The 27,464-nt window shown below is 35.4% G+C and overlaps 1 long non-coding RNA gene across 1 annotated transcript; it reads left to right on the top strand.

Moving 5' to 3' along the window:
- Positions 1-4,492: 4,492 nt before the first annotated feature.
- Positions 4,493-23,950, top strand: LOC143669033 (uncharacterized). Its single transcript, XR_013168658.1, has 4 exons — positions 4,493-4,679; positions 12,879-13,000; positions 14,802-14,866; positions 23,804-23,950. It is a non-coding gene; the product is annotated as an uncharacterized LOC143669033 (long non-coding RNA).
- The last annotated feature ends 3,514 nt before the right edge of the window (positions 23,951-27,464 follow it).

The following is a 27,464-nucleotide window of genomic DNA, read 5'->3' as shown; positions in this document are numbered from 1 at the left end:
TAAGTAGTTTTACTGGCATGCGTTATGCTGCTCTCTGCAGAAGACAAGGAGTCGAGTCTTTGAGTATGTCCAGAAAAGACTGTGTGGCTCGGAGAGATTTGTGCAGCTTATTCCTATTTGCATTTGTTTACTCCTTTTTTAGCCTCAGAAGGATTCTGCTGGCATCTTCATTTTATGTTTTCATCTTTGTCCTTGCTAGATGATTCATGGGCGTCAAGCCTTTCTATGGTGTGACACAACCAGATGGAAACTGAAACTTTGCCATTTGGTATCAAACAGAGGGGATTAGCCTTTACAAAATTAAGAAAGAGGAAAATGTGTATCCACCCCACTCTGACAACTCTGCTCCGTTTTAGTGAGTCTTTCCCTCCTCCTGCAGGAAATGTACATACTTCACGTCATCCTCATGTGCCCAAAGAATCTCTCATTGACCTGTCACCCAAACAGGTCCTCTCTGGATTGGAGAGCTCCTTAATTTTCCCCTTGCTCTTTTTTCTCCTTTCCTCCTACTTAACTGAATTGCTCTCTTTCCTGTTGCCCTGAGACCCTGAGCTCTACTACGGGATTGCTAACTAGTATGATAATTTAGTAGGGTGTTCTGTGTTTGAGTCCAGGTGGCATATTTTCACCTAACATGGGCACTCACATTTTTCACTTTCTGTCCTACTCACAACCTCATTGTGAGAAACTTCCCTACTCACAGTTCCTGATTGTATCATACCTCGACACAGACCTAACTCATAGTCCGACCAGCAGCCTATGACACCACCTGACACAAAAGACTCTGCCGAATAGGGATGTACTGTGTCAACTTCAATTAAGTACCAGGAATTTTAAATAAAAAATCTAGTGGCTGTTATAGCCCAATTTGAAAGGTCATAATGTGGGGCATGGATTGATGGCCATGTGTAGGATGGAAACTGAGAGTTTCCAGGTCTCAGTTTTAGTTTACATGAAATCTAGCTATATTGTGCTTCCTGCTTTTTATTTTCTTGATACCCTACTCCTGTATTGGATCTGGTTCCTTGCAAGCAAGACAACATCGAATAGAACAATAGGGGTCTGCTGGGGATCTGCTGGGGATGGTGTCTTAATCCTAGGAAGGAGCCTGCCTTGTTCTTGCCAGCCCCTGGCTCTGCTGCAACAGAAAGTATAAAAAGATTACCTAAGAGTGCTCAGAATAACTGAGTAAGGGAAAAACATCTGTAGCAACTCTCTGAGTTGAAAAATATCTGTTCCTTCGAGGATGAAAACTTCACTGATGAAAACTTGACCATGATGAAAACATGGTCAGCTTATGACCGTGGAGCAATCCATGTATGACTTCTTATTCCTTCTGTAACTACAGCCCCGCATTCTATAATACTGATAGTTGGCCATACATTTAATTCACATAAGTATTAGCTACTTTGCTGACTTGCGCCAATTTCATCTGCATCAGATGGCCTTCGAATGCAGAGAGAGTGTCCTTTAACTTGTTTTATCCAGTGTCTGGCCTAGTTGTTTTACCTATGGGCTTTGAGTAAAAGTCTTTGGAAGGTGGTGACGCAGATGGCAAAGTTGAGGGGCGTGATGACAGTGTTGATAAACTTTTAATCTAAGATTTGTCACCCACAACTGTAGCACTTATCACTGACTGATGTTATGCTATCTACTTTCTATTCCCCCCAACCCAGAAAGCAAAGTCTGAGGGGGTAGAGTCTTTGTTACTACTGTGTCCTCAGTATGTAGAACAGTAAATATTTGTTGAATGAATGAATGAATGCTTAGAAGATTAAAAAAAAATTGAAGAGGAAGCAATTTCCCGTTTCATATCCAAACTTCAGTGTTTGGTCTACTGCAGACAAAGTTCTTTTCTCTGTGGTGTGCCAGGCCTACTTTTCCTTTACTACAGTCTGTGACTGCTTTTACCCCAGACATTTAATGAAAGATTGGCCTACTTGATGGAGTATTATTTTTTTTTTGATAATGTGGTATTTTTGGAAGGTACATAACCTGATAATATTTCTTATCCCTGACACTAATTTGGTAGCCAAAGAAATACATCCCCAAAATATGCTTGCTCTTATTGTTAACTGATTTGCCAGTGTTTGAACAGCAGTGAAGAAGGATGTTTTGACAGTATTCAGAAGTGGAGAGTGCAAAGTGAGCTGCCCACTTTCTTCTCTCAAATATTCCTTGTTATTTTATAAATAAATATGGTCTATGCAAACACACACATATAGCATATATAAATAAGTAGTTTGAAAAAAACTGTAGCATGTACCTCAGTTTGGCAATGTTAATGTTTCCACAAAACTTTTAGGAAAGCTAATTAAGAGGAAAATATCTTCCAAATTGCTTCAAGATTGCTTGGACAATTATCTCTTTATAAAAAATGGCTTAAACACTGAATTTAGGTCAATTTTCTAAGAGTTTTATTTTTATAGGAGAGAAAAAAACCATCAAGTAGTAATTTCTAAGATTTTCATTCTTCATTTTGCTGTTGTTTTTACCAGAGGGAACATTTCTTCAGAACCACTCAAATTTCCTAAATTTAATAGATTTCACTTATTTTGCAGCAAATCCAAAGAAGAAGTAATGAGGTGATGCATTTAAGACTGCTACAACAGATCAGTCTTCTTGAATATTATTGTTTCCCTCCATTGTTTGGAAAGAATTTAGAAGAGAAGCTGCATTATTTGAGGCAGGGAAGAGAAAATTTGAAAGCAATGAGAGTCATTTAAAGTATTTCATTTGTTTTTACAAGTGACACACAGACATTATGCACTTCCTGCAAATATTTGCAGCATGGATTGTATCATCTTTGTGGCATCAAAAGACGTCATGGCTTTATCAACTGTGACAAGTTCTTGTTATGCTTACTTTTCCATTATAATAAATGTTACGTTTTCTTCTGTGTTGGTAAGAAGTAGAATTTTCTCGAAAATATAGAAAGCCAAAGCTTCCAGTTTGAAATGCATGTCATATAGGAAACATGAGGTACAAGACAGCCATTTGGCCTCAGTCATTTCATGCACCACAAATTTTAGCCTAGGAAAGAATTGGCTGCCTAACACATATTTAGACCTGCCTAACACATAATCACCAAGACCTATTTATTAATAAGTTCACAGTGGTTTTTTTCATGTTTTTTCCCTTGTTCTTGGTGCTTTCTTTTCAAGTAGGATCAGATGACCAATCTTTAATAAAGTAGGAAGTTGTCAAAGGAATTCATCCATTTATAAACCTTCAACACTGTAACAGAATGATTTTTTTTTTTGGATTTAAATACAACCAAACCAAGAATTCCTGTAGAATCACTAGAAGATATGCTTCATAGCTGCAGGAGCAATGAAAGTCGGCTTCTTTACCATGTAATTCCAAGGGCTTAGCCCCGCGCCTAGCACATAGGTAGGTGTTGCACAACAAATACTTACTGACAGACTGGGAAAAAGGAATACATTCTGATAGAAAATTCAGTTCAGAGATGTATCCTTCTTCAAAGAGAATGTTCAAGCACAAGCAGCACTAGAAGTGCCCTTCGAGGAAATGCTGAAAAACACAAGCATAATTCAGAGAAGAAAAGTCCTTCAAAATTTTTAGTACAGCTTTCCATATCCAACACCATTGAAAGAATTTTACAAATTTTAAATCAGGGGTTTGAATAAATCCAGAACCTGAATAACTCTTTCCAGATTTTCAAATGTGTAAAATACACTTTTCCTTTCTAGCTTCTGGAAAGAAGTGAAGAATCAACATCATTGGAGCTATTGTTTTCATGGCATCACTTGCAAGGAATAGATAAGGGAGTATCAAGAAGTATAAGGGAAAAACTGCCAAACACACAAATGCAGAATTTAGACACCAAAGACCAAGAACTTATAGAAACCCATTCAAAAACAGAATAGTTTTGGAGTCATCAATCTCTAATCAAAATTTGGTATGGGTCTACTTTCTTTTGCTCTTAAAAATTTTCATCAACAAAAGTCAGAAGTGGGACAGACAGTGAAAGATGAAAACGATAATGTAGGCAAGGGCTAGAGCAAGGATAGTGTTTTAAGGCATACTAAGGAAGCTAATTTTAATTCTAAGACATTGGTGATCCTTTGGAAGGTGTAAACAGGAGACGGGCATGATAAAATGCATTTTGAGGGTTGGAGAAGAGACGCAGGGAGAACACTTAACAAATCTCTACCCACCCACCCTCCATATGAAAATAAAGCACTACCCAATAACTAAGAAGAGATCCCTTCTGGAATACTATCCCCTCTCCTCTTCAATCTTAACCAATTTCTATTTATGATCTATAATTATGTCTATTTTTATTTGAATATGGGTAAGGAGCTTGAGACTGCTCCAATCCATCTGATATAAAAAAAACGATACTATGTGTCTTTAAGTCCAGGTCATAAAAACGATATGGTTTCTGCTCTCTTTCTCGTGGGATGCTTGCCCTTGGAACCTGCTCTTATTTATGAAGTCAGACCAAAAGAAGGTCATGTATAGACGTTCTAGATGACAGCTTCATTTAAGCTACCAGTCAACACTAGTATCAAGCCCCTGATGTGTGAGCGAATGAGGTTTCAGATGACTTCGGTTTATAGCCTTCACTCTTCCAGAAGAGGCCCCAGATAGACTGAGGACAAGAGACCAGCTGTTCCTACTTTCCTTGTCTGATTTCATCACCCACAGGAATTGTGAGTGATGACGCTTATTCTCTTAAGTCACACATGTGGAAATAGACAATTAAGACAAGCTTTTAATACATGTTTTTTCCTCAAACGGCAATGTAGTTTTGTCTGCTTTTGGCCTTTATATGAATGGAATTGTACTTGATATATTTATCAGAATCAGGCTTTTTAAATTCACACTTACATTCTTGAGATATATACATCTGGGTATAGGTGAATACTTAGTTCAACAGCTGAAGCTGAGTAGTCGTCTCCTGTTTGGCAAACCCATTATGTATTTATTCGTTCTAAAGATGACAGGAATTCATTTTGCTTTTCCATACGTTTGATATTAAAAATAGTGCAAATGTAAACATTCTTGTATATGCTTCTTGGTACACAAGGGCAAGAGTTCTCTAGGGCATACAGACAATCTATAAATTTGAGATCAATCCTTTGTTAGCCATGAAATTTGATTCAAGTCCAGAATGTGGCCATTTTTCATAAATTCTGCTCAAAAAGCATAAGTATTTTCTCCTTTCTCTGAGCGGTATTTTATTTGCTTTCATCATATTTATGTTGACGATGTTGTTCAAATATTTCCTTTCTGGTTTATTTCCTACTTTATCTGTAAATTACTGAGAGGAGTGTGTTGAAATCTCATGGACTTATTCCTCTGTGTAGTTAGTAGTTGCACACACATCTAGAATTTATACCTGTATAAATCCATCCTTCTTCTGAAATTTCCTCAAGGTCCATATTGTCTAATATTAATACAGCTCCACCAGTTTTATTTTGATAGTATTTACTAGTTATATGTTTTCAAGGTTTGCACATTTTAATATTTTGTTTTTATTGTCTATGGCCAGATTTAGTTTTTAATTAAATCTGAAAACGTTTTTTGTCTTTAAATTGGAGTATTTGTTCAAGCTGCAACTTTTACTATGGCATATATTTAGATTTATTTCTACTTTCTTATTGTGTATTTTCTATTTTTCCTGAATCTACCCTATTTCTTCTTCTCCTTCCTTGTGTTTATTAAACTTTCTTGTATTTATTGGAATTTAATAAATGGTTAATCATTTGTTTAGATTTCATGTTTATCTGTATATACTTATTTTTAATCATTATTTTTTCTTGTATCCTACATATTACATTTGGAATAATTTTCTTTTTGTCCAAATTACATCTTGTGACTTTTTGCCTGTGGCGGGGGGGATTCCTTTAGTGGTAAACTCTCCCTTGGAGTTATTTCTGTAACTTTTTCAGTAGTAGTTGATACTTATTTTTTCTCAATACATTGATGATTTTGTTACAATCACCATGTTTTGGCTTCTGTTGTTACTATTCGTTAAGCGAATTGCAGTTTAACTACAGCCATTTATAGTGTCTTTTATCTCTAGCTAGATTTTTTTTTTGAAATGAGCTTTATTGGTGTATAATTTACATACACTAAAATTCATCAATTTTAAGCACACAATGATTTTATAGCAAGCTTTTGTATCTTTTCTTCACTTAAAAAAATAAGTTTGCTCTACTGTTACCTAGATGACGGTTTCTTTTTATTTATCCTGCCTGGGATTCATTTGACTAATTGTATTCTTGAATTGTGGGTAGATGCTTTTCATTATCTTTGGAAAATTAAATGGAATTATCTCCTTAAATATATCCCTCCACCACTTATTCTGAGACTCCAATTTGATGTATATTATACCTTCTCACTTTTTCTTCCATGTCTGTCTCTTAAATTTTCTTTCAAATATTCTATTTCTTTGCTCTTGGACTTCATTTCCATAATTTCTTTAGATCTGACTTCTAATTCATTAATGGTCACTTTAGCTGTTAAAACAACACATTGAGTGCTTATGTTCAAGCTTTGCTTTTTTTTTTTTTTTGCCTAGAAGTCCAATTTTAACCTGTAGAAATTCTGTTTGGTAATTATTTTATACTTTCTTTCTTTTTCTCACTTTTAATCAGTTTTATTCATATCATATAATCCAGCCTAATTGTATAGACATGCCTTCACCACCATGCTCTATCTGAAGACATTTCCTTTTCTTCCACTATTTTATGCTTTCTTGAATCATATTTTGAATTATATATTTTGTTATTTTTAAAATATGAATTACATTATAGCATGATAGTCCTAATACCCAAAATTTTTATCAGTCTCAGTCTGTTGTCTACTATTTTGGCTGGTGCTCACTCATTATGCTTTGTATCCTTATGTATTTTATAATTTCTGACTCATATTTCTTTGGGTTTTAGCTGAGGGAATTAATTGAGGTCTGGATTTCAAAGGTTCCTCCAGAGAATATTGGGCTTTTCCTCTGTTAGATGCCTACAAATATTACCAACTTGTTACCACTTTAAATTAAAGCTGTGGTTTGACGATTCTCAAGACTACCTAGTTAGTATAAAATTGGTCTGCAAAACCATGTAACTGGTGGTTTGTGATGACATACTCTCAGGGTAAGTATTTTTTCCTCTGTATCTGGGACTAAAGTTTGGCTAGGTGATTTTCTTTGTGGTCCCAGAGTGAAATTGAAGCAGCTTTATTTCTAATGCACCCATCCACTGAGGACACTAATTTTGGTGTTCTTTGTTTGTGCATGAGGGGTATTTTCTGAAGTATACCACAATTTTAATAGAACCTGGGTTTTCTCTACAGTCTTATTGTGCATCATGAGGCCATAGAAATAAAGCTCAAATATACCAGAATTTGACAAATGCACTTATAATGAAAGCAGCATTCTCCCTACATCTCTGGTTCTTTATTTCACCTAGCTTTAATTCTCTAATTAGGCTTTATTGTCAGATTACTAATATATTTGTTTACATAATATTTTAATTGTTTTCAGTATGAAGTTGTTTAAGGAATCATATGGGCATAATCAATTGTTGCAGTCTATGGATTTTTTTAAATGAAACATTAGAGATAACATTACAATTATGCAAAATTTGTTCACCATTCTGTCTATCCTATATTTAAGGCTTCCTCATCTCCAATATATATTCTCTTTATGACAGGGGCTTTAAACTTTATGTCTAATTTAAAGTGAGTGTAATTGTAGTACCTATTGTGCAGGTTTTTTGTGTAGTTTAAATAAGATAATTTATACAAACTTTGTAGGGCCTGTCACTGTAGGAAGTGTTAACAAAAGGCCATCTATTATGGGTTTTATTTCTATACTATATACAGAAAAAGATAGTGACTAGAATAAATCTCTGTGAATGGCTGAAAAAAACCCTGCTCAAAGACTGTGTATCCACCTGCTAAATGGAAATTAAAGAATCTAAATAGAGTTTGAAAGAGATTTTTTTTATTAATAACATGTCAGAAATTTCCATCAGTGGTTTAAATAAAACAGTGAACACGTATGTCATATGAATCCAAAATCAAGTAACAATAGTAACATGAAAAAAATCAGAAAATCAGGGTATACAGTTTGCTAAAGCTGCAGAATGCAATATGCAAGGAATGGGTTGGCTTTTACAATGGAGATTTATTATTAGAAATTATTACAAATTTACAGTTCTAAGGCCACGAAAATGCCCCAATTAAGGCATCATCAGGTTGATACCTTCTCTGAAGGAAGATTGCTGGCATCTGGGGCTCCTCTGTCAGACAGCAAGGCACAATGGCCGGCCTCTGTGGGTCTTTCAGTCCCAAGTTTTGTAGCTTTCAGTCCTTGGTTCCAGGGGCCTCCTCTCTGAGTTCTGTGGGTCCTCTCTTTGCATCTCCAGGGCTTTTCTCTCTGAGCTTTCCAAACTTCTCTGGGTGTTTCTCTCTGAGCTCTCTGGGCTTTTTCTCTGTCCTTTATCCTCTTCTAAAGGACTCCCATAAAAGGATTAAGGGCCACCTTGAATGGGGTGGGTCACATCTCAAACTGAAATTACCTAACCAAAAGGTCCACCCTCCCCCCCCACAGGTCTGCACTCACAGGAATGGCCTAAAAGAAGATGGCCTTTTCTGGGTACATGACGGCTTCAAACCAGCACAGCTATGAAAAATGAAACAAAGAAATAGTGGGAGCAATTAGTATTGGGTGGTTAATCTCTTATTCCAAAATAGTTTTTCCCAAGAGCCATGGTGCTTATAATTTGTAGGCGATTGTCAGTTCTGTAGAAAAGGTTTTTAAAAAGACTTTTGAAATCTTTAATGAAGAGGACCTTAACTTCTTTGTTTCATATCCCTTCTGCATTCAAATTTTATGATACTTGATAATCTGAGGACTGGAGATTTGAGCAAGTAGGTGATTTGCAGAGAAATTGATACTGAGATTTATGTTAACAAAGTATAGTTATGCTCATTGCTGTGTAGAGAAGTTACTTTGAAAGCCATTTAAATCTGGAATCTCAGAACAAAAAATTCATGAAATCAAAGACTGTGATAGTTATTCTTCAGATTTCAAAGAATCTACTGAAAGGACTTAAGGCCTCTGGAATAATAACTACTGAAAAAGGTTTGATCTCAGTGATGACCTTCACCATGGGGATAAAAAATAAATCTCTTCAACATATTTTTTTCCTTTATTTTAATAAAGTTTCTTCAATGGATGAAAGGTGATTTGGGGACGGTATAAATGGAAGCAGAGGGCTGTTTATTCACAAATTGGGGACAAGCCTGTGTGGCTTGCATTTTCAACTTCCCACAGTGTTATGGAAACACAAGTTAGCACTGGCTGGAAAAAAATGGTTCTCTGTCATTCTCTGGATATGTGCATCAGGGGACAGTCTGCCAAAACAAACAGACACCATCAGATTCCTTTCCACCTCCCATGTAATAGACCCCTCATTGAGGATGAGCTCTAGAACGGTGAGAAAGGATTCATTCACCCACTACTGCCTCTGCACGCCCCAAATCTTAGACCTCTCACTTGCGCTCTGCAGGGAATGCAAACGATCAGGAAGGAATGTTTTTGTAAATACTACTTCCCAGGTAGTCCTTTATCAGTGAAAAGTGAAGACATATGGGACCCTTCCTCTGCTGTGCTGTTGTAAACTGTTCAGGAACATCAGAAAAGCCAACATTGAAAAAGGAAACATGAATTTTATGGATCTTCATATATATATGTGTAAATATATTTATTTGAAAGGAACTCATTTGTAGGATCTGAGATTTGTTCTTTGCTGTTCAGTAGGCAAAGGTGTGAGAATGTAGAGACTTGGAAAGGATCTTAAAGATCCATGAATGCAACCTCTCTTTTCACATGTAACGTGTCTTGTGCATGGGCCACTCATTGACAACGTTTACTCTGTGAAATTTCTTGAATGTTTTCATAGATTTATATACCATTCCCCAACCTTATTAGAAACACTTTTTTTTTCCCCAAAGGGCAACGGGAAAAGGGGACCCACAATAATTACAGTGAGAAATTTATTCTTATGCATACACAATTTAGGGCCTATAAGTCAAAGAGATGTTGTGAGATCAGTAAGAAAATGGATGAGAAAATAGTTGTTTTGGGGAAGAAAGACACAACATAAATAATTGCAATATAAGTATCATTATTTTAATTATCTGATTCTTAGAACATTATTTTTTGGATCATGTTTTCAAACTAACAAGTGTGAAGTAAATATATCCTTTATAGTCTGCTGTGTTCCGAGTCATAAACTTGTTATCTTGAAAGACATGAAAGGAGTGAATTGAAGTTCTTGTTTGGAGATGTGAAGGAAGAGAACACATATGTGATCAGAGAATGGAATGGCACCTAATAGAGTGCTAAACTGCATAAAACTTGTTAAAAGGAATTGAGGGAGAACAGGAAGATCAGGACAATTGGGGAAAACTTTCCAGAGGAGATGGAATATGAGTTTGATTATGCTTACAAAGGGAAATCTTTTAGTTTTCCTCTATTTGACATGGTCTTTAGGATAAAGGATCTCCTAAGCATAAATTGGCATGAAGTAGCTAATCCTGACGTCGTCGAATGAAAGAAACCACAGGCAGAGGAATAATTTGAGTTTAACAGACCCAAATTATTTAATATCCACCAGTTATTGTTGCATCTTCTGGTCTCTAAGGAGTATCATTTCCTTCATCAGTCCTGCCCTCTCTCTAAGCTTAGACAGTACCTAATGGAAAGAAATATAAGTTCAGAGATATGGGCACAGCAGTGAAGTAAATTAAATGACTTCTTCAATTACAATATTTCATAGTGGTTTAACACCCATACCCTAAGAAAATTTTTCAAAATTTCCCCTTATCAGGAGTTAGCAGATAGTAAACAACAACAAAAACACCTGCTTTGCAACTTATTGATGATGTCAAAAACAGCAGCAGCAAAACCGAGTTGATAGAACAGTCGAAGTCTCATGTGTGCTTAACTGCATTGCTTAGAGAAGCACCGCCTGCCCCATCATATGAAAGTATGAAATCATACCACACACATATAATTAAGAGTACAAGTCAGCACACTAATGACTTGACTCAACAGATTTTCAAACTTGTTTCAGATGTATCTTATTAGCAGTTTATTAAAAGGTAGAGTGCATTCATCACTTTTCATGACATGGAAAGACAATTTACTGAAACTGGGATAATTATATGTCTCTCTCTAAATAAGTATCTCTATATATCTGTTTATAGTGTGTATACACTATAAATCTATTTATAGCACACACATACACACGTTTTACCTGAAATGGAACTATTGATTTAAACACACACACACGCAAAAACTCTTTATAATAAGTTCAGCATGATTTCAGGCTTCAGAAGAAATTCCTTATTTATCCTGTGGCTGTGTCTGAAAGGATCTATAATCTGTATTCATCTTTTAGGGCCTATGTGACCTATAAATCATGTTTACTTGAGCTGTGCAGATGTGCATCAATTAGGAGAAACACAAGCGACAGTTTGTAGGTCTAAAGAGACTTCCATGCTAATGGTTTCTGTGGTTAGTGGAAAGAGACTTTTGTTTGACTTTTCTCGAGAGCTGCTCTACAATTTTTCATGGAAACAAATGTCATGCACATTTGCACATAAGAAGAACTATGGTATAGTGACGGTGTTTGCCTAGGAAGGTAAAATATATCCCATCTTCACAGGGAGTTCACAGACTTGTTTCTATTTGATCAACGACTTCAAGTGACAAAGCTTGTGTATAAGACCAACCCTGTTACCAGGGTCCGATTTAGGAAAATATCTCTCATATATGAGCATTTTTCTTTCAGCAAAGAGTTTTGACACCTGGCTTGAGAATCTAGTGTTAATTCAGTGCTAACTATTTTTTAAATAATAGACAACCAATATAAGAATTATTTAAATTTTTTTGCTTGCTATTCAACAAATGGAAATTCATCACAAGATGCTGTCTTAAAAGGTAAACCCTTGGTTTCTAAAATTGAAAAGAATATTGTGGTATCTTTAAGAGCAGGTTTTGGTGACCTGAGCATCTTTAAATATTTGAAAGAGTGCCATGCAGTCTATAGCTGCTCATAGTAAATGTATTAGCTCAGGTATTTGTTAAACAAACATACAAAGAAATAAATGTTACCTTAACAGAATTGCTTGTTTGTTTTAAACGTACGTCTTAAAGGAACATTTATAGGACTTGTAAAAACTTACCAATGATTAAAAATGTTTTCCCTTAAAAAAGAAATTGAAATTCAAAATGCTAATAGTTGAAGGCTCCTTCAGGAAAGTGTCTGTCTCTATGCTAGACAAGCTGGATAACTAAAGACAGACAAAAATCCTGCCCTCATGTAGTTTGCATTCTAAGAGAAGAGGAGGTGAGATCAAATCTATGTATGTGCGCATATATATCACAAAAACTGTGATCCTGAAATTCGGCAATTAAGATACTTATTTTTTCCCAGAAGATAAAGAGTACAAAACAGGCATGATTATTTAGAATTCTTTTTAGGCATTCCAGAGAACTCATTTGAAAAACCTTATGATCATAGGTGTTTTTCAGTCAAAAATAAGAAATGAATGAAACTGTAATAACTACCTGCCTAACTCTCTTTATGTATCTGGAGTTAGTTTGGTGCTATGAGTGCTCCAGCTCTTAAAGAAAAGCTTCCAAGTTATGCTACCCACCCCAGGACTTGTCACTGAGCTGTGCTACAGATGGATTTTTTTCCCTCCTATTTGTTCTAGAATAAGTTACCCAATATATGTATTCCCCCTGACCTTAGAATAGACTAACTTTCATGCAAGGCCAATGGCAGGTAATAACTTCATCTGCTTCTTACCTGTCCTCCCTTGATGTACAGCACCCCTCCAGCTGGATGCAGGGAATGGTTGTTTTCCATCCCTTTGAAGGACATGTGCACCTTGGAGGAGTGTGGAAGATGCTGTGAAGATTCTAGAGATGTGGAGATCCTTTCAGAACCAGGTAAGGCTTTCCATATGTCCCTTATAATTTAGAGAATTAAGTAGCCAATCAAATATTCCCAAGTGTAATAAAAGACCCAAAGACTCCATTTTTCTGTCTAGTATTAATTTAGTGGCTAACAGCATGGGGTAGTCCTGGCTTCAGAGCCTAGCTCTTCCATTTACTGGCTATTGAGGCTTGAATCAGGTCCCTCACCAAAGGCACGTTTGGATTCCATGCCATGGCCCTGTGGGTGCAGATCTGTTTGTAAATAAGACCTTTGAAGATGTTATTAGTAAAGATGTGGACTCATTCGTACCCACGATCTTTGGAGAGCCTATATAGACAAGGTCAGATTGAATCAGGGTGGGCCTTAATCCATATCATAAGTCCTTATAAGTAAAGGAAATTTAGACATGGAAGTAGAAGCCAGAAATCAGTGGAAACTAGATAAGAAGACATGAGGACAAAGGATTGCCTATATGCCATCACCAGAACAGTAGAGACTCCAGAAGAAAGCATGGCCTGTTGTTACCTTGATTTTGGACTTCTAGCTTCCAATACTGTGACACAATTAATTTCTGTTGTTTAAGCCAACCCATCTGTGGTATTTGTCAGAGCAGCCCTGGAAAATTATTAGTGCTATTTTATTTTGCAATAGGTTTTCCATGCCAGGATGAATGTTATCTAAAACCATGTATTTCAAACTACTATTTGTGATGAATAAAAGGGTAGTAAAAAATTTAATAAATAATTCACATTAATAAAGTAAATAGAATAGAATATATTGAAGAGAATTACATAAATGAATGCCCTCATGAATATTGTTTCGTGAAAGTTTTGTTTTAGATTATATATATGGGTCATGCTGTGAGACACATTTCTCAATGAGAGTCCCACTCTTAAAAAGTTAGCAAAACACTGATGTAGAGCTCACTCTGTTAAATCAACTTGTTTAGACTCATAGAAAGTGAGAAAAAGGGAGTCCTTCATGCAAAATTCCAAATGGCCCAGCAGTTTTCATTTTGATACGTTCCAAATTGAATTTTCTACTGATTTAGTGATTTAAAAAATGAAAGAGGCTCTGCAAAAGAATTCTATTAGATGAGTTAGCTCTACATTAACCAACAATTTTACAAGATTGGCCCAAAGCCTGTGAGTCTACTGTGTAAATGCAGATATGCTGTACTGAACATGCCCCTTCCAAGAAAAGTGTTGAGACATAAATCACATCACATCATCGACTCAGTGAAACTGTGGCAAAGTTGTGTGGGGATAATAGCACGTAGACGTACAGTTGGTGAGTAAAAAGCATTAAAAAAATGAACAAGAACAAATAGATTATTCATTCTCTTCTGCTTACTTGTGTCTCCTTGTCTGGCCTTAGTGTGCTGCATATAATAGTACTGCTTTTTAAAATTAACTTCAACTGCCCTGTGTTAACTATCCCAAGCAGATGAAGGGGTGTCTAATGAAGTGGTTAAAACCAATTGCATAAACATTCCTGGGTAACTAATGAAAACAGTCCAAGAGTATAGGGACCTGATTCTTTCACCTTTCCCTGCCCCAGGGAATTAAAGTCTCATATAACATTGGTTTTGCTCAGTGTTTTCCTCTCCAACAGAAGTTTCCTTTATAAGATTCCTGCAAGTAGCATACCAATGGGGAAAGGAATGATTCTTTAAAAATCTGCTCCGTTTTTTCCCCAGATTTTTCAAATATATTAACTTTGGTTTCAACTCATCTTTCCCACAGAAAAAGTAGGGAGAAAAAAGTACTTGTTTTCCTCTGGACTGAGCTTAGATGTTTTCCTTCGGTACAGAGCGAAGTTAAGAGGGTATGCGTCTGGGTCACAAAGACAGATCTCAGCTTGTTTTCAGTGTGCAGGTAGGTGGTCTCAGTCTTCTTGGCAGAATATAGTAGTCACATAATAAAGTGACTCCAGGGACAAACTATCTTTGTCAATATGCCATCAAAGACCGTAGTTCCTCTTCTAATATGGCAGGGCTGTTCTCTTCGATGTTGTGAACCTGCAGAAAACCCCAAACCCTGTTGAGTAAGGAATTCCAAATGGGTTCCTCCTTGAAGAAAAACAAGTGCAAAAAAATTTTAAGACTTGTGAAGACCACATCAGTGATACATAAACCACATCCAACTTTTATAAATATCTTGTGAACAACACAAGAACCACATCAAGGACCTATAACACGGTAGGCTATTGAGAGAATCACATGCCAACCATATGACACAACACTTGAACAGCATAAGCTAGATAGAGTTATGCAGCCGATAAGGAACAATTTATGCCAATTTCTCTATTCATAGGAATGAAACAATGACTAACTTATGATCAGTTAAATTGAAGATGGCAAAACAAGTCATCCTTTTGCAGAAATCCTCCATATAATTTGTCTATTTAGAGAACTCTGGTTATCTGTAGTACTGTCTACACAGTAGTAGTGGCTTAGTAATGTACTTGGAGGCCTTAACTAATTCCACATGAAATAATCTATTTACTAGCATGTATGTATGATACTATGTTTCCTCCACCCTTTTTGTTTCAGCTTCATTCCCATGCACTATTTTACTATATGAAAAAAGAAGGAAATAAACCGGATACTAAGTTTTCAGTTGCCTACGTGCTGCATCCATAATTGGCCATCAAAGGATCCAAAATGCTGGATGCAAATATGGAAAGAAATGGTACCTTGCCAATGTTGAGGAGAAGAGGCAGATCAAAAGTTAACACAAATAACATTTTAAGTGCTATAGAAAGGCCGTAACTAACACATATTTCTTATGGAAACTTCTGAAGCCTGGTTAGTGCAAGTATTCTGGCAAAGGGGAAGTTTCTGGACTACACAACCCCCAAAGTAAAAGCTGTTGTCTGCTACTTGTATTCATGGTACTCACTATTCATATACAGAATGTCTCTGCATGTTATTGCTATTACTGGCATATTCAAAGTCTACAGTAACTGAGATTTGAATAATTTTATAACTAAAAATAGTAGTTTTTAAAAATTTTAAAACAACCTAGATGTCTAAAATGCTGCTATTTATACTTGTAGTAGTTTCTCAAATGACAATTTAATTCTACATTTTATAGCAAGAATAGAATGAAATTAATGATGAATAGGGTAGGAGTTCAATCCCTGGGCAACTTATTTAACTTCCTTGTCTTTCAAAGATATAGAAAGTAGCCTTCTAGCCAGCCCTCTCAGAAACACAAGGATAAGGAATAAAGGCAGAGTTGAGCAAATTTATCACCAATGCTGATGACAAAATGGAAATCCTAGGATTTAGAGGTATGGGTTACAAAGAGAACATTTTCATTTAATTTCATTAATTATCAATAATCTGATGGGTTAGAGATGATGAGCTAAAAATACAGAAGCAAGATACACCTATATAATTAAGAACTAAAGAAGCAGCTGTAGAGAGCAGACAAAAATCCAGGTATTATTTGAATCACTGAGAATCTTAGTATTTGGAGATAGGGTGGATTTTTGCTCTGCTTCCACATAATATATGATTGCTATTTTTTAGTGTTATACACAGAGTGTTTTTCAAAGGTCCAGTGATAAACCTCTTACCACATTTCCCTTGATGAGGATTTTGTGATCTGAGAGAGCTCATCAATAGGAAGTTTATCCTAATGTGGTCCCTGTGTTTTTAACCAGACATTTTTGAGGTCTTCATACAGTCCAACTATTTCTCTGTGGACCACATGAATTTTATGGGAGTCACTCCATTTATTTTTATTTAGGGAGGAACCTGTCAGAAATTTCTTTTACCACAGAGGAGACATTTTTGTGATTATTTGTTTTTTGTAGAATACCGATTGAGTTCTCAATGTGTTAGAAGTCCAACAAAGCTGGGAACTGAAAGTTCAGACTGCTGGGGAAGGAAAGAATTTCTATCCTGGGGGATGAGAAAATGAAAAATGGTATTCCTGAGTTTGGGTCTTTTGTTTCACTGCTATTGCCGTAGCTACTTTAATTATTTCAACTCTATTCATTGGTAGATTTGAGAAATAAATGAATCAATTCACCAAAAAAATTATACTCACTTATTTGGCAATATCTCTTTTCTATCTTTTTTTTTTTTTCACATATTGGAGATGCAAATTAATTTAGGGTGCTCAGTAAAAATGAAGTCTAGATGAGTAACATTTAGATGTATTTTGGCTATGTTATTGAGCCCAAAGGCTGAAATATAAAAATATTACAGTAGGAAATATCATTGGTTGCTCTCTGTATAGAAGTACTAGAGTAATAAAGAGGATATGATGTTACTCATGATATCATTTAATCATAAGGGAATGAAAAAGGAGAGAAAGGAGAATTGAAAATATAAAAGAAATTGCTTTCATCCTGATTTTCTCTGGCTCAATATAACCTATTCTCAGCATATTTACCTTCTTACTGACCTGCAAATATCATATTTACTGTTCTTCATGCACTGACTTTTTTTTTTGTATTTTCTGCCAAAATGCTTCTCTTCTCCTGTTTGATGATCAATATATAACCCTTTTTCAAGTCGTACCTCCTCCCCTGACTAGGTCTAAACTATGCTAATCTCTCCCTTCACTGAAGGTTGTAGGTCAGAATTCACTCATATGGGAGAGTAGCAGCATTGGTTCGTTATAAGACTCCAGTTAGACTGCAAGTATTTTGTTAGTCAGGACTTTGGCATCCTCACGATAAACTAGCTCAATGCTTCCAAGAAACTTTAAAGAAACACTAATGTAATAAAAATGCAAAAGGAGATATGCTGACTAACAAAGAACAGAAAGGTGATCACGGTGAATAAAAAGAAACAAAACTGTGGATCAAATCGTAGTATAGTTTAAAAGAGGCAGTGGCAAATGTCTAGCGCACAGGAAAAAATTATTAGACATTTAAAGAAACTGGAAAATATGATGTACAATCAAAAGAAGAAACCATCAGCAAAAGCAGGCACAGATATTTCAGATGTCAGAATTATTGACAAGGCTTTTAAAAAATAACTGACAAATGTGTTGGGTCTTATTGAAAAAGTTAACAACATGTGTGGACAAATGGATCATTTTATCAGAAAAATTGAAAATATAAAAGGGAACTAAATGAGAATTATAGTACTGAAAACACATGATCTGAAATGAAGATTTTATTTGATGAGCCTGCCAGCAGACTGGACACAGCTGAAGAAATGATCATGACCTTGAATATAGGTAAATAGAGTTTATCCATACTCAAGTACAAAGAAATAAATAGTGCAAAAAATAGAGCAAAAACAAAAATTAAACAAAAATCAGTATCTGAGACCTGTGGTACACAAGAGAGTCAATAAATTCAGTGGATCCCAATCCAAGCAGCATAAATATGATGGAAATCAAATCTAAGTACATTATAGTCAAACTGCTACCATTAATCATGAGGACAAAATCTTAAAAACATTCAGAAAAGAATGATAGATTACATTCAAGGAAGTATCAATAAGAATGATGGCTGAGTTCTCTTTGGAAGCAACAGAGACCAGAACAAAGAATGACATCATTAAAGGGATGAAAGAAAAAAAGATAATATCAAATTATATCTGACCTGACCACCCCCTAAAAAAATTTCAGGCTGAGAGAATTCATCTTCAGTAAACCTGCACTCTGAGAAATGCTGGGAGAAGTCTTTCAGGTGGATGAGAAAGTGGTATCACGTGGAAGCCCAGATTGGCAAAAAGAAATGAAGATCAGCAGAGAGGAAATCAATCACGAGTAATAAGGGAACGATCATATCTTTAATGTAGCTTTGAGACTTCTGGACCCCAAACTGTGAAACAGGAAAAAGGGTTATCAAAAATTGGGAAAGTCAATATGCAAGGAAACTAATTTGTGCAGAATTCAGCCAAAGCTGGCGTTGTACACTTTTCCATAGCAAGTAGCGCCTAGTAAGATTTTCAAATAAAAACCTCCCTTTTTACAACTATGGGAATGGGTTGCATGGGCTGGTTGAAGAATATTCAAAAGACCCCATTTGAGACTAAGTCTTAAGAGCTGGGACGAATGGGGAATCACATAAATAATAGGGGTTGACTTTTTATTTCCTTATAAACTAATCTCAATAGACAGAAGGATCCTTTAGGCTTACTGGTCACTCAACTGTGTTCTTCTATAAACTAGTCATACACTGCTCGGAATCAGGTCTTTTCCTGAATTCATCTTTCAGTCAGGACTTCCCTGACAAGTTCAATTGTACTTCCCTTGCCTCCTCGCATTCCATATTCCTTCTTCCTGCTTTTTTTTTTCTACAGAACATTTGATACTATCTGATACATTTTGATTTTATTTATTCACTTTACTGTCTATACTTCTACTATCTATTTTACTATCTTTATTACCTCTCCCCATGTTACTAAAATTAGACTTCATGCTTAATGTACTCCTGAATCCCCGGTGCCTAGAGCAGTCCTTGCCATGAGATGGGTGTTCAATAAATACTTGTTGAATAAATGAATAAAAATGAGAAAATTAAGTGTTGCATATTTACTTATTGAGAGGAACATTTATGAGCCGATTTGTGAGTAATTCAATGCGAGATTCTTTTTATTGGGAGAAAATATTTTAAAAATATTTTTCTTACCCGAATTTCTAAAAAAAGATCTGTTCACTCTATAACTTTCTGAGACTCAACGTCCTTATACGTAAATCGAGGATAAGGAAATACAAACATCTTGAGAATGTTGTGAAGACAAAAAAAATTACAGAAAGTTAAGCACACAGTACAGTTTCTCGCATGTAGTGAATCATAAGTATATGTTGCTCCCCATTCCACTTTTACTTCTTGTCATTCTGGAAAATCCTAAAACTATCTTTAGAACTACGTCTGAGGCAGTTTTATTTTTTTCACTGAAGTTCTTTCCTGATAGAAAATGTGTTCTAAAAGGAAAAAATCACAACTAACTCACCGACCAATCAACCAAACAAAAAGTTCTTAGGGAAAAGCAAAAAAATGTGGGAAGTAAGTAAGAGAAAAAGGAAAAAATATCTAAGGTTTCCTTTATGCTTTTCAGTGTTCTCATTGTTCTGTGTTTTGAAAAAACCACTTGGTTCCTCAAATCAATAAATAATTTGTATAATTTAATTTATTTACACATATCTAGCTTCTGTATAGATCTGTTTGCAATCCATTTATAAATTTAGGTCTACATGTATAGCTATAAGAAATTATGCATAGAGAACCCCTGTTCAGAAAGCATTTGCTGTATTTATTTCTTAAATTTAAAAGACAAATTGGTAAATGTATGATGTTTTTGACTATTTTGGAAAATGGGAAAGAATAGTAGAGAGAATATGTAAATAGTATGTTAACTATCCAAACTGCCACCTTCTGGAATACTCGGCCACAATGAAGCACAGGTGAAGTGTTTTTGAATTCTTAGCATCCATGCTCAGCCTAAAGGAATTAATCTTTGATTTGGGAAACTGTAAAAAATGTGCTACATTTGCACATGTGGAAATACTTCCCATCTTTCTGGGTCCTCTGCACACTGGCCTTTCAGTCGCAGGTTCTGGGCTTGACCTTGGGAATAGCTCCTAAGCAGCATCAATTTTTATGCAACGACATAGACTGATCGGTATGAACTTAGGAAAAGTTTTCAGCAGCTGCGTTTCAGCCCTGTTAAGAGCCCAGAAGAAGACAAAGTGCTCAACTAAGAATTAGATGACTATGAATCCTTCCTTCTTTGCTATGTCACCTCTGAGGAGGAAGCCAAGCCTTGTAGGCCAGTGGTCTTTTTCTCACGTTTCAGTTCTTTAATCAGCTTCTTTGTGCTCAAAAAAGCATCTTAATGGGTGGTTTGCCAAGGGGTTGTGAGGAAAACCAGTGCTGCTTCTAAGTGCAGGAAGCATCTGGTTTGTCCATGGGCTCATCCTCACTCCTCTGTTGTAAGACTGCTGGCTGCCATTTTGTTTGTTCGATGCCTCAGTTCAGAAAGCCAATAGAAATGTGTTGTTGGGACATAATGAAGAAACAATCTTGGGAAAGGATGACTGCTCTTTGGCATGAGAAACTGACTAAGCTTTTTTAATCAGTCGTGTTCTTATTTTATGCCTCACACAAGGAACCTGTATTGGCACCATAAGCATATTTCTTAATGGTTTAGGATTGAGCAGCTTGGAACATGCTTAGCTAAGCAAAGGTAAGTGCAAGGAGATATGCTAAATGAAACTGTGGCAGAATTTTTCTTCGGTATAATTATATTCAAATTATTATGTATCTGGCTCCCTTTAAAGAGTTCTTACTGTCTCATTTCCTTATTTATTCCTATTTTGCCCTTTTCCTCCCATATTTTTCTTGCTTTCTAAACATTTGCTTCCATGCACCTATTTTCTCACTGAACACAAGAAAATGAGCAGCTCTTTCCTAACTCAGTTCTTTTGAATTTAGTTCATTTTATTCCAGGTGAATGATTCCCCCTTCCCCCACGCTGGAAGTGAGAATTCTGTATTTTATTCAGAGATATAAGAAACACCTAGCCATTCCTGGTTGCTTTTTTGGGAATACCGTTTTATTCTTTCTGTGTCACTTAAAAAACGTATCAAATCTTTTGAGAAATAATCTACCCCGATTACTTGTATTAGTTATTTGGGAGAGAGAATTTATAAAACATTATGCCTCTTCCTCCAAGGAATGTTGTTTTTTGTGTGGTTCCAGTGCTTGAGCATCTGGGTCTCATTGAGAAATAAGTCAATTGTCAAATGGAAGCATAAGAAACATTATTAGGTAATTCCTGTTCTGCCATTAGCTATGTGAATCTGAGCAATTTGTTTAAACTTTCTGGATCTTGTCTTCAACTATAGGATATATGAAGTCATACAGACTTCTAATTTATATACTTCTGAATGCAAAAAGGCAGGGACAGTTGTGGAAGAAAAGGGTCTCAATTTATTTTATATAACATATAATACATTCTTTGAGTACAGGTAACAAGTAATTTCAACTGCACATCAAATTTTCCCCTTGAGAAAAACTAGAATAATATTATTAACAGCAAAGGTTTTTTCCTTCCTGTATGCAGTCTTGGATAATATTTAAATGATGATAATACATCATTTATAATCAAGCCCTTAAAGACAAGTCAAAATATAATTTATGACATAAAATGTATTTTGTTGTTTATCAGAAAAAAATGAATCAAGTCACATTGGTCCAGGGTTCTCATACTGTACTTTTCTGTTATAGGAAATTCTTGGTAAGGAATACATTGTAAGAAAACTTGAGTTCTAAGAGGGGTGGCAACAAATTAGAATTTCATTCTCCAAATGATGCCACAGAAAAGTAATGTGCAGGGGCTGCTGTATGTGGCAGAAGCTATAATGTCATTTATTCCAATGTGTCTCCTCGGGCTCAAAATGATAAAAGAGTGCCAAGGAGTCCTTATAGGACATTATAAACTACTGCCAAGGGTTATGAAGCCAGACCAGAGCTCGTGTCTGAGGTAGCCAGAATATAGAGCACCTGGCAATGGTTCAATGATTCTACATCCCAGATAACACTTGGACCCCATCAAGCTACATGAAAGAAAGGGTCACCATGTTGTGTGTGTGTGCACAAACACACGTGTGCTTCACTTTCTCTGCTTTCTTATTCATTTAAAAAAAATTCCTTCCCATTACATCCTCCAGGTCATTTGGCTCTCTTCACCGTTTTACATGACATCTGCATCTTGTAAAATTTTCCTACTTGTATATTTTCAGTTTAAAAATGTTCATGACAGTTTTACTGTCACAAAGTGAACTTGTTTGTGTTAGCATTTGCCAATTCACAGATGTCTTATTTATAGGATCAGAGAGCAATTTTCTTCCTTTAGAATACATGGATCCTAAACCTTCACAGTCTTAAAATCCTCCCAATCCATAAAGAAAAAAAAGCTATAAGAATTTTACTTGTCTGAGATTATTCAACATTTGGCTGGTCAAAATCCAAAAAGATAGAGTTAAATGAATACTGGGAAGGAAGATTGTCATTGCCCAGATCTCTTTCTTTATCCTCCTTATATTTTAATACTTTAGGTGGCTAAGTGGCTTGTTTGTGCCCTGCATGCTACTCTTGCACTTTTCTTAGATAGATTCTGGGTGACTGCCCCTATTGGGAGAGAGGTGTCAAATGGTGGAATAGACAAGTGGCTTCTTATCAGCAAAGCAAGAGATCAGTTTTCATTTGCATAAGTAGCTGGTTCATTGATTCACTGGGTCACATGTGTTTCTTGCCTACCATATTAACCAGGTACCGTTGGTTCTCATGATAATGAATTGATCGTCATTTTATAAATGGGATGATCAATTAGCCATTGTCCTTGTTTGTAATATGATCAGGGAAAAATACAGACAAGAATAAACAGACAATTATAACAAAATATGTAAACTGGTGGGGTAAGGCAGAATATAAAAGAGGTACCTAAACCAGACTATGGGGTCAGAAAAGGCTTCCCAGAAGATGTGAAATCTATAGTGAGACCTAAAAAGTGTTGAAAAAATGAAAGTCAAATGCCCTTACTGTTTACTGCTGCATAACAAACACCCCAAAACCTGGCGGCATAAAAATCTTGTTTTGTGATATGTCACAGTTTTGTGGGTTAGAATTTGTCTGGGAGATTTTTCTGCTCCTCATGAGGTCACTTGGTGGTACTCAGAGGGAGGACTGGTAGGTCAAGAAAGTTTAATGTGGCTTCACTCATGTCTGAAGCCTTGTGGAGAATGCTGGCAAGCTGGGCTCAGTGGGGACTGTCAACTGGGGTAGCTGCATACACATCTCTGCAGCTATCTCAGGATAGTTGGATGCATTTCAAGGTGGTTCAGGACTTCCAGAGTGCTCCAAGAGAACAAGACAGAATCTGGAAGACTCTTCTTGACCAATTCTTCAGCAATTTTTGGCTCCAAGTCAGCCAAAGGGGAAGCCTAGATTCAAGGAGAGGAGTGACCCAAGATTGTGGAAGAAAGGAGGTGAGTTTCACTAAAGGGCCAGCTATGCGGACCTGCTGCTTCACCAGGTAAAGGGAAAAGATTGGAAACCATCTCTCAGGCAAGGAAGATATAGTTTTTTTGTTTGTTTGTTCTAGGAACTAGAGGTCTAGATTATCTGTTCTTTATTCTGCAGCAGTATATGGAGTCAAATTTAACCCACATAATAAACATGTTCCTTTAGGGCATGGGAAGATTTTGTAGTCTGTACATGATCCTCCTATCAGTGTAATGAGCTAATAGTATCCACCATTCCACACCATGTTACTTCTCTGTACAATAAGTCCTTTTCTTAATTCCATGCAAAGTCTTTAATATGATTCATGCATTCTGCTGATTAACCTCCTTTCTGTTCCCTCCTAATAATCGGGGCCAAGGGAGAACTGGCCAAAGATCTAAGGAGGTTGAGGGGAAGATGTTCCAAACACCATGATTTTTTGAAAAAATAAGTCAAATCTAATGTGAAGTAATTCATATAAGAAGACTTATTTTTATCGCTAATGAAAGTTAAGGTAGGGTGTTGCCTTTAATTTTAATACTTGGAATTTTGCTGTTTAGGTAAAAACAAATCCCCTTTGCCATAGATTTTAAGCCCTGAGACAAGCAACATCTAGGCTACAAACCAAAACTATATCCAGAGTTTTTGATTATGCCATAACCGGTCTAATCAAAACCAATGACAATATTTTTTTTGGGGGGGGAGGGTGCATTTCTTGTTGTGTTCTGAGTTGCTGGCACATTGAATCCATAGTTTATATAAGAAGTAACAAAATGGCCAAACATTTTTCTTTTGGGTGATTTTTTTAAAAATTTAAATATGTGAGAATGTAGGCTCTGAGGTCTTCAAGTGCTCAGCAAGCCCATCCTTCGAACCTCGTTATCTAATGCTTAATTTGAAGTAGTTTGCATGGACGTGATTCCTCTTCCTTTCATTTCTCCTAATCTTTCATTTCTCTATTCACCAATGCCAAGGTGATCAGGTGCTTCTTTAGTAATTATAAATGGAGCTGGCTGAAAAATGCAGGAACCCAAGTGGAGACGACTTTGAGAATGCAAATGCCCTTGACATTTGCAAAAGACTTGGGGAAGACTCAACTTTGAAAGGGATGAATTAATGTTCGCACAAATCGTACCTAGATCTTAGTGAGGCAGGGGATAACACCTGACACTTTTGTTAAATGGGACTGTGAGTAACAGTACACATATATGAGAGCATTTGTAAATTTTAACATGCAATAAAAAAGAAAGATGGCCTTGTTTTTATAATACAATTTCAAAAAATATGTATACATTCTTATCTCTAATCTCTTATACCTAATGGGTTGATAGAATAAAAGAGAAAGGACAAAGAAAAGAAAAGGTAAGAAGAGGAAAGAGAGCCATTATGAAGAAGAACACATTCTACAAAGAAAATACCAGGTGTGATGAAGAAACTCATTAGGTATTAGTCTCTTTATATGGTAAGCAATGTTATGCATTTAGTAAGAGAAAACGGTCTGTTAGGTAGGAATAGTCTCAAACAGTCACATAAACCTTCAGCATATGTTAATTGATATAATTTACCTATATAACATTTATAATATAATTTATTTTTATATAAATAAATTTATTATAAATATAATAAATTATATTATAAATGTTATATAGGTGAATTATATCAATTTATTATATTTACTATATCAATTATTCTATTATATATTATAATATTATTTTATATTATTTCATAAATGAAATGACTGATTGAAAAATTAAAGCAATCCTTTTAAGGTCTCCATAAAAATGTGAGTGAGTTACTTGGACAAACTATGAAAGAACATTTCCTACATAGTATTCTTGTATATTTTTTTGTAGCAGAGAATTAACATCATGGAATTTTGCAAGTGTATTCAAGCCATATATTTCAATGTATCTATTTTATGATTCTATATCTTATGTCTGGCTATTTACTCGTCTAGTTTGATAGACACAATTAAAAAGTAAAATATTATCATGTAGTGTCATTTTTCACTACAACTGAGAAAATGAAATACATATAATATTTTGAATTTAGAATGATGTATTAGTACAAGACATTGAACGCTAGATGGAGACAAACCCTCCTAGCTTCAGCTTTGATAGTTTTCTTGTAATGGAAACCTGCAAGAAAAAAAGTTAGGTTAGTAGAGAACTGGATGTGCAGAATCATGAGAGATTAATGCATTAAGAGGTTTCAGTTACGAGCAGAACCACAAGTCTCAGGAGCTATTTAATCTGAAGAATGTGCCATGTGTCTGCAAAGAATTTCTGTTATCATTAGGGTATTTTCCAAACTAAAAAAAATAACATTATGAAGACAGGTCTTTTTTTTTTTTTTTAGATAATTTGTAAATATCTGTCTAATTCACAAGTTTTGCTTGTTTCTTTGAGGTTTTATAATATGTTTTTGAAGAACTATCAGAAAGAGTTGCTTGATCACTCTATTTTGAAGAGGATAGTTGGTGCTCAAATTTTAAGCCAACTACCTGTTTTGACAGAAATGTAAAGCAAATATTTAGGAAAAAATAAAAATTTATCCTTAGCTAATTTAGTGGTATTTCATCACATAAGTGAAATGGATTTAATATGTCCAGATTCCAGCATTGTCTTTACGCATCAGCACCAACTTCCACCCACCTCTCAGGTCAGCATGTGGACATCCTACCCAATGATCCACGTATTTTGCTCTCACAGCACTGTATGAATTTTATAAAACTATATACTTTCTTGCATTTAGAGATGACAGCTAAATTTTTTCATCATTTTTGAAAGGTGATATTTTAAAGGTACATTATAAATAATAACACAAAGTAAAATTGTTGACAGTGTTATATCACTCCATTTAATATTTCCCATAGAATGTAAAGGTAAAAGTCATGTAATCCTTACTGTCATCCACATAAAAGAATACATGACCAAGTTGTACTTTTCAATCCGCTGGAAGTTTTACATATTCCTTTTTTTTTTTTTTTTTTGCTTTGAACTCATGTTTTCCATTCTATTTTCCCCCACCCCCAGATGATAATCCAAGCTTAATCTATTTTATTCTTGAAATTTTTATTAAACACCCTATCATCTTTTTCCAGCACAACATATTTATCTGTGCCAATATATTTTATAAGCATTTGTTATTTATTTTCTGTCTGTCTCCATCTACTAAAATGTAAACTCATATGTTCAGGAAGTTTTCTTTTTTAGTCATTGCTGATTCTCCGGACCTGAAACACGGCCTAGAACATAGTAGAAACTGAATAAGTATTTGTTGAATGAATGGAATTGAAATGGAAAAGTTTTCAAATTTCCTGTCACTATAAGGTTCTACGTATTGAATGTTTTCTTCTGCACTGAGTTATCATGACAATTATTATTACTACCCAATTTTAAAAAACAAGATGAAATACATTAAAATTTTTAATAATTATTAAAATAAAAGTAAAACATTGTTGGAAATGCAGCTCTCAATGAGTTCTATATC

The sequence above is a fragment of the Tamandua tetradactyla genome, chromosome 25 (assembly GCF_023851605.1).
Source record: "Tamandua tetradactyla isolate mTamTet1 chromosome 25, mTamTet1.pri, whole genome shotgun sequence".
Taxonomy (NCBI): domain Eukaryota; kingdom Metazoa; phylum Chordata; class Mammalia; order Pilosa; family Myrmecophagidae; genus Tamandua; species Tamandua tetradactyla.
The sequence above is the reverse complement of the archived record's forward strand: the minus strand, read 5'-3'. Positions and strand labels throughout refer to the sequence as shown.